The 12953-nt window shown below is 41.5% G+C and overlaps 1 protein-coding gene across 4 annotated transcripts in view; it reads right to left on the reverse strand.

The window, feature by feature from the left end:
• Positions 1 to 12953, reverse strand: part of ptprea (protein tyrosine phosphatase receptor type Ea) — a 293967-nt gene that overhangs the window by 183114 nt on the left and 97900 nt on the right. The window lies entirely within an intron of this gene.

A 12953-nucleotide genomic window follows, 5' to 3' on the forward strand; every position in this document is an offset into this window, starting at 1 on the left:
GTGGCTGATGGAATGCATCAGCTGATTTCCTGAGAATGCTGATGGAAAGGGCCACAGCGGTTTGAGGGTTCTGCTAACCAAGCCACAGTGCTCAGAGTGAGCATTTCATATCATAAACTACAAGGTACAGTTCTGCGGGGAACAATCTAGGGTGGTTTTGTAGAGTTGGGGCTTGTTGTGGGTAAGGATGTATGGTAGCAGTTTGGCAGATGACTCCTCTCCACCTCTCTGCCAGATGATATCGGATGGAGCATGGCACCCTGCGTTCCACGCAGGTAATTCCTGAAAAAGTGTCCAAGCTCTCCCAAATGCACAAACTCTGATTAGTCAAAGATTAATCCAAAACCCATGCTGAAATGTTAAAGTATCTGGCAAATGACACTCACTGCACTCTCAATGAAACTAGCAAGGTGAGTCTTAGCTGTAATATTCATGGCCTCAAGCTTCCACTGAGAAAAAGACCTGAAAAAGTTGCCCTGCAATTCATATAAAAACTGCAATATTGATGAATCTATGCAAGGCCTGACAGTACTTTGTCTACCAACAGATAAAAGCAATAAGCCTCTAAAAGCCAAAAGCAAACAAAGGAAAGACAGAAATATAGCCTGTTTGGGACCTAGATATTCTTAACTGTTTCCATGGTGATGTCGCAATACAGTGACTGTTATTTTGGTCCTCTCTGCAGTGGTAATGAGATTTCTGAGAAGTGGTGATTTAAAACCATCATTCACTTCATCAACCAATGTTCTTTGTTCATCTGCAAAAGCAGTTTTCCCCCCAGTTACATTGAGCACTCAACAAAATACACGTATTCATTGAACAAACCTCAATCACAGCTGAATACGTACACGGCGCTGGAAGAACTCAGCAGGTCAGTCACAACAGGACCTCCCGGTTGCCACCCACTTCAACTCTGCCTCTCATTCCCATCTAGATATGTCCATACATGGCCTCCTCTACTGCCACGATGAGGCCAAGCTCAGGTTGGAGGAGCAACACCTCATCTACCGTCTGGGTAGCCTCCAGCCTGGTGGTATGAACATTGAATTCTCCAATTTCCAGTAATTCCCTCCCACTCCCCCCCCCCCCCCAACCTAGGTCCCTCTCTGCCCCTCTCCCCTTTCAACTTTCTGCTCCTTTATCTCTACAGTTCTTTCATGCTTATCCCCTCCCCCCTTTATCCTTCCTCTGATTGGTTCTCCACCTGGTGCCTCTAGCCCTTCCCCCTCCCCTATCTCTATTACTGGGCTTCGGCCCTCTCTCCCCCCAACCCCATTCCTGATGAAGGGTCTCGGCCCAAAACGTTGGCTACTCTTTTCTCACAGATGCTGCCTGACCTGCTGAGTTCTTCCAGTGTCGTGTACGTATTCTTTGATCCACAGAATCTGCAGTTGTATTTTTGTGTCTCAATCACAGCTTTAGCTTATAATTGTCATAATGGTAAGGACCAAATTGATCGTTTGCACTTCACAATTACCCGTACAAATTAATGTAGCTGTGTAAAGTATGAAAGAGGTACAAATCTGTTGGAAATGTTGCAAAAGTGTTCAACTAAATAGCTGAATCCACAGCAGTCCCCATTCCTCGAACTCACATATTCACATGATACTTGATTACTGGTGTTGTATGAGATTTTATTTTAAAAAACATTCAGATACAAATTGACAGGAAATTGTTGCAAAGGTATTCATATTGCTGGAAATGTTATGACAATAGAGCTCTCTATCCTGGAATAAAATATAAATTTGGTGAGATTTCAAATTAGTTTTCATGTTCTTTGGATTTCTGTTGACTTTAAGGGAAAGGAAGATAAGATGGACTATACAAAACTAAGCTAACAGAACTCACCGCATGCTGACTTCCCAATTAAGACTGCAGCCTTTTGAGTATGTAACAATCAGCAATAACTACTTGCTTTTCAGTTCTCCTTAAATTTAAAGAACAGTGTTTCATTATTGTTCATCTCTCCTCTTGAAGGCAATGACATGTACTTGGGAACAATACACCCTAGCCAAGTGCATCATCTCTTGGATGGAGAATATCTATACACGCTCTGGCTGGCAAGTATCACAGCTTACACTGGATACTGTGTAAGTACAGAGGTGTGAACTTGAACTAATAACCACACCTCTGCACTTTGCTGCCATTGGGTCATGAGCAGGAGATGCACAACTTTAACCAGCTGTTAAAAAATAAAGATCAGGACACGATAATATACGGAAGTACAAGCAGCAGCTGTACGGCACAGTGCTCTTTGAACCTGCACTAGCATTCAATAAAATCAAGAATGATATGATCTATGTTTTCAAGTCCTTTTCTTTCTAATTTATTGCAACTGTTGGTCTGTTACTGTGCAAAAAATTGTGCTAATCTTAAGCTAAAATGATCAAATCGAAAGACTATGTCCTCAGTTTGCTTTTCCCCTTGCCCTGTTGCCCCAGATAAAACATCTTCATATTCACCTACCCTGTCAACTTCTGTCTGAACCTTCTATATCTCATTAAGATCATCTGTCATTCTTCTTAAGTCCAATCTGCATAATTTTCAGTCATAAGACAACTCCATTGTTTTTGCTGAAGCATCTCAATGCACAATAGGGAAAAGACTTTCTTTCAAAGTCTAATAAGTTAAGAAAAAACTTGAAGCAGAAAGTTAATGTACTAAAGCATGATTGAACAGGAGAACTTTGTCAGGTCGGGCAGCATCCGTGGAAACGAACAGTCAACGTTTCAGGCCGAGACCCTTCATCAGGACAGCAGGTCTCGGCCCGAAACGTTGACTGTTCGTTTCCACGGATGCTGCCCGACCTGCTGAGTTCCTCCAGCATGTTATACATGTTGCTTTGACTCCAGCATCTGCAGAGCATTTTGTGTTTAAGAGAAACTTGTCAGTTTACCCTGGTGTGTGATTCTTATGTCTGTATCTCATATGTCGAATTATAGGTCCAGGAGATGCTACCCTTATTCATCAGGAGCAAATATTAAGTGTGAATTATTCATGCAAGGCCAGAATTAGGTGCAAGGCCAAAATAAGGTAAATTGCGAGGTGAACTGTGTTGTAACTATGTGGTTTTGTGCAGGTCTTGTAGCTTTAGTTTTTGGTCTTGTTTGTCTGGTGGATTTGGAGCTTCTTTCCGGGGAACGTGCTAAGACGGTAGTGCGATATTAATACGCAACAGCCTCTCTGGACTCTGGATTGGGGATTGCCAAACGTTATGTGGATTTTCTAGTGTAGACTGTTTTGTCATATGCTTTTGTGATATCATTCTGGAGAAACATTGTCTCATTTTTTAACTGCATTGCATTTGTGGTTTCTAAATGACAATAAACTGAATCTGAACAGACCATCTTATGGATACCAGAGATCATTAAAACAGTTGGATAGAAGCTGAGCCTGCTGGGTACCCACTTTCAGGGTTTTTGTATCTTCTGCCCAATGGGAGAAGGAAGAAGCCTGAACGCACAGGAAAGACGTGATCTTTGATTATGTTGATTGCTTTAACAAGGCAGTGAGAAGTAGATACAAAATCTACAGAAGAGAGACTGATTTCCATGACGTGCTGAGCTGAGCTGTGTCTACATGCCAAAGAGTACATATCAACAAGCTTTAGCCTCCTGACGAAGTAGAGGCATTGGTTTGCTTTCATTGAGCCATGGTCTACTTGATTGGACCAGGAGAGGCATTTTGATGTTTGGATTTATGTTCACTGCTACAAGCTTGAAACTTTCAACCCTCCAGACCTCAGCAGCATTGATGTCGGTAGGACCATGTGCACCATCCCTCTTCCTGAAGTCCATCATGTACTCCTTCTGTACACTGACTCATCATTATTTCAGATACAGCACACAATGTTGGTGTCATCTGCAAACTTCTAGATGGAGTTAGAGAAGAATCTGTTGATAAGTGTATCGGGAGTGCACTGAAGTGTATCTATTGTAATTAACTAAAGTATCCCCCTCTGATAAGAGAAACGACCATTCAACCACAATCCACGTAAGTCATTGTGAAGCCTCAACTGCACTGACAGATATGCTTCTGGAGCACTCTATGGGAAAAAGGGAAGATTTTTCTGTGCCTTTACAACTGCAAGGAATTTTACTGCCACCCATGTGGTGGAACAACTTTGCAAACAATGTTTCCATCCCACAGCATTTGAAGGTATTATGAATTCAAGTGATTTTCTGGTGAATATTGAATTTCAGGATATGTGGAGGATGGAGAAGAGGAAAAAATGATAATGTTCTAAAAGGTCTTTAGAGCAAGAGAGATGGCAGTACGAGAGTAGAGAAGACTTCCTATGACACTTTAGAGTTAAGAAAGGATCCGTTTGCTTTGGAGGTGATGCAGATACGGTTCATTAGATGGATTCACATGATAAAGGAGCTGTTTTATGATTGTAAATTATGTTGTTTGAAGCAATGTTCAGCTGCATTTAGAAGACTGAAAATTGATCTCATTGCAATATATACTATATGGTTCAGCAAATGATAGATGGGGTAAATGTTGTGGGGATGTTTTCCTGGGTGGATAGGCACATGGAAGAAATGAAACTGGGAAGAATTGGTGCTGGAATCGGCTCACCTACAGCATTGTCAAAGTGCATTGTAAGAGGTGAAGAATTTCACTCTGATGAATGTGAATTTTTGGAATTCTCTGATCTAGAAAGATGCAAATGCTAAGTCATTGGGTGAGTAAAATATCAGTTTTGGGCTGTAGTTGTTATGGCAACTGGGCAAAAAAATGGAATTGAAGGAATAGTTCAAATTATTTGTGATCTTGCTGAATGATAGTGCAGGCTGAAAGGGCAGTGTTCCCTACTCTTGCTTCATATATTTCTTATGTTGAATATCAAAGGGAAATTGGTGAGATGGAAAGTCAGATGATCTTTGACAGGCACTACTATAGCACAATAGTAATGTTAATTAGCATTGCATCTCCAAATGGCTACAAGGCCTAGTTGTATTCAGGCACACAAGGCTTCTCTGTGTGAGCTGCGAGCTGTTGGAGTGGATCCTTGGGTGAATTGTAACACAAGGCAGAGCCAGGCAGCATTTCACAAGGAGGCCATCTGCTGCCATCCTCTTCTTCTGGTCGCTCAGCAGACTAGGCCTGCACCAGCACAATGGCCGGGTCTTGCAGGATCAGCACACCTGTTGACAGCGACGGCTGGGCCAGTACAGCCATCCCTGAACAGGCAAAAATACAGGGTCCTTTCTGAGGTCAGTGGTAGTTTCGTATGGTCAAGTAACTGAGTTATACTGAGCTCACGGACACAAGATGATGAGAAGTGAAGAGGCAAGGACAGAAGTAATTAAATAAAAATAGAAAATGTTGTTAATGCTAAGCAGTCAGGCAGCGCTTTTGGAATGAGAAACATATTGATGTTTCAGGCCAATTAGCATCTGGATATCAGATGAAGGCTCTTCTACTTGAAACAGTAGCTGTTTCTCTTTCCACATATGGTGGCCTGATCTATGTTTTTTTAAATTTCAGATTTACAGATTTTTAAATTAATATATGGTGATATATGGTGATATATGGTGAGCAACCTCCATTTACACTTTAAAATAATTTATTTTAAAAACTTGTCTCAATATGGTCCTTATTGTCTTGTACAATTTACATGCAGAATGCCAAGTGACATTATTAATGTGTTACAACAGTGCCTGGCAATGATTAGCTGCTTTGTGGAAGTTCCAACATCTTCCCTTCACTCTCCCCTTCTCATCTAATCTCTGCTATAATCACCCCATCACAAGCCTTCTCATTTGATATTAATTCCCCCTCGTATTTTCCCTGAACGTCACATAATCTAACGCATAACATTTCTGATGAAAGATTAACTTGAAGGCTTGGAAGATTTACTTAAACTGTTAACTGCTTCTCTTTCCAGAGTGTTTACTGTATTTTTTATTATCTGAGAAATGTGAATAGAGCTGAACACAGCAATCATCAACAAATCCCTTGTTCTGACCTTCTGGAAGAGGGAAAGACATGGACAAGCAACAGTAGATGGCTAAGCCAATGACATTGCCTGAAAGAAGTCCTGCAGCAATAATTGGATGCTGAGATAATTGGCCACTAGAAACCAGAACAGTCTTCCAACTTTAAAATGTTTTCAACTGGGGAATGAGATTGATGAATTGAATTTAAACTGAAGTAGAAGAAGAAGAGATGGCTTCCAAATGACTGTAAAGGAACTCAGCATACTGTAAATATCAAATTGTGACAACAAGAATTTATAGTACCCTCCTCACAACACTGCTACTCTACCTCAGCAGATTGCTCTTCTGAAAATACACTGGCAATTAAATAATGCTCAGGGCCAAAATTTTGAGTTGGCTTAATGCCAATAGCTGTAGTTAGAAACTAGGAAAAGGTTACACACACTCACACACCTAAAACTAACAAAACAATTATAACCTCAAAGTTTGTATGGTTATGCAGGAAGGACTGTTCTGTCCGCAGTTTTCTGTAGCACAAGTGGCTTGCATTTTCCATAGGGTTGGGCATAAATTAATACTGCAACTCAAACCATCTGCTACAATCCCTCATGAAGATCAAGAAAGAATATTTGACATTTACCTGTACACTAATGAAGAAAATTACACTACAGGCACAAAGCTCTGAGTGCCATGCCTTTCTTCCTTATTTTGCATTCAAATTCCACTCCTTACCATGGTTCAAGTCAGTTGAATGAATTTAAATTTGTCAATATTTGATATGAACAATTTCCTGATATAATATGCTTCCATACATGCGGATCTCCGTGACCACAGTGATAACTGTGGACCAGCTGCAGCTTGAGTAGCACGAATCACTATGACAACAATTTGATTATCTCAGTAAATGAGAGGAGACTCACAAAACCCCACAAGTGATCTTTAACAGGCATCTCTTTAAACGAAGCAAACACTGGGTGATAAAACACAGACAGAATTCCGGAGGAACTCAGAAAGTCAGGCAGCATCCATGGAGGGGAGTAAACAGTTAATTTTATGGCCGGAGGTCCTTCAGCAGGACGAGAAGGGAAGAAGACTGAAGCCAGAATCAGAAAATAGGGGAGGAGTGGAGTACAAGCTGGCAGGTGATAGTTGAGACCAGGTGAGGGTGAAGGTATATGAGTGGGGAAAAGGAACGTAGCAAGAAGCTGGAAGGTGATAGGTGGAAGAGGTAAAGGTCTGAAAAACAAGGAATCTAATTGAAGAGGACTGTGGACCATAAAGGAAAAGGAAAGAAGAGGGAAACCAAGGGAGGTGATGTGAAGATAAGGAGAAAAGCAGGGGGTGAGAGAGTAAACAGGATGGAATATGCTGGAAGTTCTTAACCTGAAACAATTCCCCTCTATAGATGCTGCTTGATAATGGCTGGGGTCATCCATCTTGTAAAGACACAACCCAGAAGAAGGCCATTTTGCAGAATTGTTTTCCTTTATCACATCATATCAGCATTTCATTCAGTTTACTTTTCCACAATTTAAGAGTTTTTTTTAGTATTTAATCACGGGTTCCAGTACCACCATGTAAGAGAGCCTCAGTCTGTGTTTTTACTCTATTCCAGCTATGTAGGAGCTACACCAGAATTCTACCACTATTCTGGGACTTGCAGCTTTCAGCAGAGAACACATGGCCATAAAAAATACCATGCGCTGGAAGACAAGCAACCTTAGGCAGTAATTCAACAAAGATTGCTGCACCCTTTTAGACCCCTTCTTGGCAAATGTACATTCCAGAAGGAGATGGGTATCGGTCTCTCCCTGTCATTCCCCCACACCGCAGGAACTCTCTGGAGAGCAGTGTGCAGTGTAACTGGAACTCCAGTTGTAATTGAATGATCTGACAGGGAGAGCCCTTATCACCACCAGCCAAGCAAGATCATCATGTTCATATGAACATATTGTTGGAGGTATTTTGCCAAATGAGGCTGATTGCCTGGAAGGGAAACATCCAACTGGATCCACCATCTCCTTTTCCCATAGGAAATTTAGTATATTCTATGAAGGTCACTGCTGGATGCCTCATAATTAATGAATGATGCTTCCCCAAATGATTCCTTTCTATGAGGAACAACTGAATGGAACACTCTGTAGCAATATGACCAGGGTCAGATACATGCTCAAGGGGTCTTGACACTTGATATTTACATTTCCATGTCTGCACTCCCTTTTCATCCATCCGTACAGCCCCACAAGAAAAATGAATCCCTCAGAGGCCTCTGTTGCTCATCTCCAACTCGCAACACTTCACAGCTTGACTGACTGTGAGATTGCGTTTTCAAGAGGCAGAGGGCGGAAACATCGCATGAGCTGTCAGTATGATTGTATTAACTATTCTTTGATCTGCTGGGGTGTGGCGGCTGTTGCATGCAAACAGCTACTTGGAGACACAGGTGAGAGCTGAGTGTCCAGTGGTGACCAAAGGTGAGTGAACAGCCCCAGCATGTGGACATGACAAGCCCCTTCACCAGAGGTGCTACTCCTCCCTGGGCACCGCTTCGACAGGCAGGCTAACCCAGGTGATGGTAGCTGACGGCCACATACCCTGATGAGACAGGGACATGCCTGTCCTAGCATGTGATATCAGCTCCAAGAGACTAGGCGGATGCGATTCACAGTGAGATCCAATGTCTAGGAAGGTGACACTACAAAGCTCCGTGGAAAGTGAAGGGCAAGACAAGGCACAGAAGATGTCATGGTCATCAACTGCAATCAAGGAAGACCTCAGTTTGTGACCCTTGCTCATACCACTGGAGCTGGACTTCTAAGAGAGAGCGGAACTGCCTCAGTGCAATGGCTTTTCCACTTTAAAAACTCTCTCCTGTCATTGTTGGACATAGTGAACAACCACCACCACATTCTTTGGTTAAAGGTTGGATATGACAATCCCCAAAACACTGCATCTTAAAACTAAACTGTTCTCATTTCCACTTCTTCACACTGAAACATCACAGGTGCTGTGGACTTGCTGAATATTTTCATCATTTTCTGTTTTTTTAAAATTTCAGATGTCTTGTATCTGCAATATTTTGACTTTCACTTATAGGAATTTCTCTGCTGCTAGAAGTGAATAAACAACCTTATTTGCAGCACATCTATTCCTAACCTACTAAGGCCTAAGCAGTATCTAAGATCTTCCCAAAGATACATAAATTTAAACTCCAGCCAATCATGTTAATTCATTTTGCTAAGCCAGAGCTCTGCTCATGCGTGCTCATTGGCAGCTTCCGAATTCTTCTTTCATTATTAACATTCAGAACACCAAGGCGGTGCATCATCTTAAAAAATAATTGTAGGCGGCCTAAAACAATGCTGTCAACACTTTCGAAGCCAGAAAAATCTTAAGCAGCATTTTCGGGGATCTGTAAATATTGAAGTTGCATTGTAAAGCAACCCAAACTAAAAAAGAGAATATTTTAACTATATTTTGATGAAATATTTTAATTTATCTTCACTGGGAACTAATGAAGAACCCAAGACACAGAAGCAAGAGAAAGCTATTAACTGCCCATGTCTGCTCCACTACTGATGTCTAATGTCTAATCTTTTATCTTAGTACCATCTACTTGTGTGACAACATATCTTCTGACTTCCCCTAATGTCTAAAAAACTAAAACAAATTAAACTCTTCCAAACATTTGCTGTTCATAAGAAGCTTTAGGAAGCTTAAGCCAGAGAAAATCTGACAGCATAGACTTCAGCGAGCTGTGAATATCTTTCATTTTGAATTAAATTCAAATTTAAAGCAGTTTTTTTCTATCTTTCTCATTTTCAGCAAACATTTAGTTTCTCAATGAATTATCACACATCCCAATTAACCAGAGCAATTCTGCACAAGGTATGGAAGAAAATATTACAGAAATGACAGATTATTAATGGTTCAAAAATATCAGCTTATTTCTCACCTTAGCTGAGGCATTACTCTCAGATCCTGTGACCTTACTGAGATTCAAACCTAAATCACATTCAATAGCAAGCATCAACTTTAGTACTACTCCTTCCAGTTTGAAGTGAAAATGAAAATATTTTCTAATATTTCTTAACTTGGAAAAGTATTTGTTTGTTACTGTTGACCGGGGAAATGATTGGACTGTTCCATGCATTAATTGCAATTTGAACTGCCTTTTATTTACTCTAGGCCTTCACAAGGGACCTCAGTGCTGCTGTGGTCAGTAACTTATCAGACTCAGTCAACATCTTCAAAGGCTTCCCGAAATCAGCTCCCTCTTCTTGCACAAAAAATCGCTGAGGTAAGTACTTGCACTTTACTGTAGTTTAAAACTGAAAGTGGATTTCAGACTAAAGCTGCAAGTCCTTTTTTTATAAAAGATGTATTTGCTTAGACGGGATTTAAAGATCATAATCCCTACATTTTTCACATTGCCCTATATCTGTTAAAAGTTATTTTCTATGAACTGTACGTGAAACACTTCCAGGAAGCAACAAAACGGTTAATTACAAAATTTAATTATGGGCATTGCCCTGAAAATGACTCAAAATAACTCTCTGTTATCTGCAGATCATCACCGTGACCAAGTCAGGTTGGAGCTATAATTTTGTGAACAAACGCGCGCGCGCGCACACACACACACACACACACACACACACACACACACACACACACACACACACACACACACACACACACACACACACACACACACACACACACACACACACACACACACACACACACACACACGCACCACTTTAAGTCAGTCATAGATGTAACTTGACAACTTGCAGCATTAACCTTTTTCAGCTAGGCTACATCACTGCATTTATAGACAATGCTAAATATTTATTATATGTGGACTCTAAATAACATGCTCATTTGCTGAACACACGCAGCTTCTCCCTGAACTATCATCCATCTGGTGAAATGATACTATTTTCTGGACATTAAAGAAAAGTATACACAGCATGCTATAATTGGGACACATTGTGATGATAGTTCTACACGCTGCTGGGAAAATATTAGCAACTTAAACATAATTAGATTTGTAAATTATAGTTAATAAGGTTATAAATTCTCAGAAATATTTTTATTGAACAATCAAACAGTAAAGACTGTCTATCAACTCAGAGCCAGGAATGGTTACATAGAGTGCCAGGCTTTAGCTGGTTCAGAAAGGACAGGGAGGGAGGCAAAAGAGGTGGGGGCGTGGCACTGCTGATCAGAGATAGTATCATGGCTGCAGAAAAGGAGGAAGTCATGGAGGGATTGTTTACTGAGTCACTGTGGGTGAAAGTTAGAAACAGGAAGGGCTCAATACCTCCACTGGGTGTTTTTTATAGACCACCCAATAGTAACAGGGGCATTGAGGAGCAGACAGGGAGACAGATTCTGGAAAGCTGTAATAATAACAGGGTTGTCGTGGTGGGAGATCTTAATTTCCCAAATATTGATTGGCATCTTCCTAGAGCAAGGGCTTTAGCTGGGGTGGAGTTTGTTAGGTGTATTCAGGAAGGTTCCAAACATCATGTAGCTAAGCCTACAAGAGGAGAGGCTGTACTTGATCTGGTATTGGGAAATGAACCTGGTCAGGTGTCAGGTCTCTCAGTGGAAGAACATTTTGGAGATAGTGATCACAATTCTACCTCCTTTACCATAGCATTGGAGAGGGATAGTAATAGACAAGTTAGGAAAGTGTTTAATTGGAGTAAGTGTTTGACATGAAGCTGTCAGACAGGAACTTGGAGACATAAATTGGGAACAGATGTTCTCAGGGAAATGTACGGCAGAAATGTGGCAAATGTTCAAGGGATATTTGTGTGGAGTTCTGCATAGGTATGTTCCAATGAGACAGGGTAAGGATGGTAGGGTCCAGGAACTGTGGTGGACAAAAGCTGTTGAAAATCAAGTCATAACAAGGGGAGTTGAGTATAGGAGTAAAGAGGTCCTTCTGCAGCTGTACAGGGCCCTGGTGAGACCCCACCTGGAGTATTGTGTGCAGTTTTGGTCTCCAAATTTGAGGAAGGACATTCTTGCTATTGAGGGAGTGCAGCGTAGGTTCACAAGGTTAATTCCCGGAATGGCGGGACTGTCATATGTTGAAAGATTGGAGCGACTGGGCTTGTATACACTGGAATTTAGAAGAATGAGAGGGGATCTGATTGAAACATATAAGATTATTAAGGGATTGGACACACTGGAGACAGGAAGCATGTTCCCGCTGATGGGTGAGTCCAGAACTAGAGGCCACAATTTAAGAATAAGGGGTAGGCCATTTAGAACAGAGATGCGGAGAAACTTTTTCACCCAGAGAGTGGTGGACATGGGGAATGCTCTGCCCCAGAAGGCAGTGGAGGCCAACTCTCTGGATGCTTTCAAGGGAGAGTTAGATAGAGCTCTTATAGATAGCGGGGTCAAGGGATATGGGGAGAGGGCAGGAACGGGGTACTGATTGTATATGATCAGCCATGAGCACAGTGAATGGCGGTGCTGGCTGGAAGGGCCGAATGGTCTACTCTGCACCTACTGTCTATTGTCTATAAAAAGAAAAGAAAATCTTACGAAAAGTTCAAAAACTAAGTAATGATAGAGATCTAGAAAAATATAAGGCTAGCAGGAAGGAGCATAAGAATGAAATTAGGAGAGCCAGAAGGGGCCATGAGAAGGTCGGTGAGCAGGATTAAGGAAAACCCCAGGGCGAGTATGTGAAGAGCAAGAGGATAAGACGTGAGAGAATAGGACCAATCAAGCTGCCAGTGGAAAAGTGTATATGGAACTGAAGGAGATAGCATAGGTACTTAATGAATACTTTGCTATGGAAAGGACCTTGGCGATTGTAGGTATGACTTACAGTGGACTGAAAAGCTTGAGCATGTAGACATTAAGAAAGAGGATGTGCTGGAGCTTTTGGAAAGCATCAAGTTGGATAAGTCACCAGGACCAGATGAGATATACCCCAGGCTACTGTGGGAGGCGAAGGAGGAGATTGCTGTGCCTCCGGCA

This window comes from Hemitrygon akajei, chromosome 23 (assembly GCF_048418815.1).
Source record: "Hemitrygon akajei chromosome 23, sHemAka1.3, whole genome shotgun sequence".
Classification (NCBI taxonomy): domain Eukaryota; kingdom Metazoa; phylum Chordata; class Chondrichthyes; order Myliobatiformes; family Dasyatidae; genus Hemitrygon; species Hemitrygon akajei.